The sequence below is a fragment of the Styela clava genome, chromosome 11, assembly GCF_964204865.1.
Source record: "Styela clava chromosome 11, kaStyClav1.hap1.2, whole genome shotgun sequence".
Taxonomy (NCBI): Eukaryota; Metazoa; Chordata; class Ascidiacea; order Stolidobranchia; family Styelidae; genus Styela; species Styela clava.
In genome coordinates this window covers 4,270,683-4,272,358 of record NC_135260.1, presented here as the reverse complement: position 1 = coordinate 4,272,358, position 1,676 = coordinate 4,270,683, and the positions used below count along the sequence as shown (strand labels likewise).

Below are 1,676 nucleotides of genomic sequence, written 5' to 3'. Positions count from 1 at the left end.
TCATTGAGTCGGGGCGTTTAAAACATTTTTTTTTGTTATGTACCAAGTTACGTGGAATAAGTCGCAGTGTATACAATTATGATTATCTAGTACATGTAGAGTGTTTTCCATCTAGTTCTCACACGTTTTTGTACCGCCGTCATCCTATAGTCCTATAACATCGGGAGAAATTTCCGGAGTTACACGGGGTTGGTTGTATATCTATCTTATGGTCTGGTATACACTTGGGTATACCCTATACCCGGTTGAAGAGCACTGGCCTAGAACACTCATTGAGTCGGGGCGTTTAAAACATTTTTTTTTTGTTATGTACCAAGTTACGGGGAATAAGTCGCAGTGTATACAATTATGATTATCTAGTACATGTAGAGTGTTTTCCATCTAGTTCTCACACGTTTTTGTACCGTCGTCATCCTATAGTTTCTATATGAGTCATCATCGCTCCCTCTCCAAAACGTCACAAAAAAGAATATTGTAAATCTGATTATGATAGACTGATCACTATGGCGTTGCAGTGACGTAATGTTTGGATGACGTTTGTTTTCAGGCGGGGACAAAAAATTGCATATGCGAAAATTGTTAGGCCACCCGCACTATAGGTATTTGTAGTTGTACCGCTATACAAGACTGGGTCTACCGGCTTTCACAAACACACATAATCTAGAGTAGACTCTGCAGCTAAAACGCTGCTGAATATCAAAACATCAACTTCGAATACATACCTGAGAATGCAGTTCCACTTCGCAAACTAAACAGGGTATTGAATTGTACTTCATTAAATTCCTGACATCATCAATTCGGAATAGGCATACAACCAAAAGATAACTAAATTACCACGCTGCAAACCCACGGGCAGCGTTAGGTTTTGCGTATCGCAAGGAGGTATTGTGAAATCACAAGTAAGAAATTAATGGACGAAACCATTTTAGGTTGTTTTTTTTTTTAAAGAGAAGAACGCTTCACGATTGCGCGTGTCATCCTTGCGCATGGGCCATGCTAATCTTGTCTGTATCGTTCCAATTTTTTTATATGTACACTCGAAAGTAGTACAAAGCCATTTTAAGTGAGTTAAGTTATAGTCCACTGGCGCCTCCAGTGATAGTAAAAACGCGAATAGGGAAGTTTCAGAGAATGTATTACATCAAGTACGAAAAATTTCGCAGGAAGTTCGTAAAACTTAAACTAGCTGCATCATAGATTTGATATTCTCAGTGATGTAATTCAGGGGGATTGCACGGGTTACTGATCCGTTTGATGATTTCATTATCTTGCGTAAACCTTTTTTAGTCAGTTCGGTACAATGGGAAAAACGTTCTTAAAATTTTGAACCCCGAACGGTATATTCCATAACTAAACATCATTCATTCGACCCATCACCTCAAGCTTCATAAAATTTGTATATATATTGTAAACGTATTGTACATAGAAATCAGTACGATCAAAATATTTTCTATCTTTCGTCGTGTGGCGTTTGATGCCGCCTCTCGTTCGGCGTCTCCTTTCACCCTGAAGTGCAATTTTCTTTGAACTTGTGTATGTATAGTTTGTATTTTAAATATAATGCAGAAATAAATTACTTTTTTTTATACCGGACAGTCTATTTAATTTTTAGCTTATGGAGGCCAATAAAATCTTGGACTTTGAACCTGGTTCTACTTTTTATGAAAGTTACCGTA

At 37.6% G+C, this 1,676-nt stretch overlaps 1 non-coding gene across 1 annotated transcript; it reads right to left on the bottom strand.

Moving 5' to 3' along the window:
* Positions 1–943: 943 nt before the first annotated feature.
* On the bottom strand, positions 944–1,050 carry LOC120348215 (U6 spliceosomal RNA). Its single transcript, XR_005570192.2, has one exon. It is a non-coding gene; the product is annotated as a U6 spliceosomal RNA (small nuclear RNA).
* Positions 1,051–1,676: the final 626 nt, after the last annotated feature.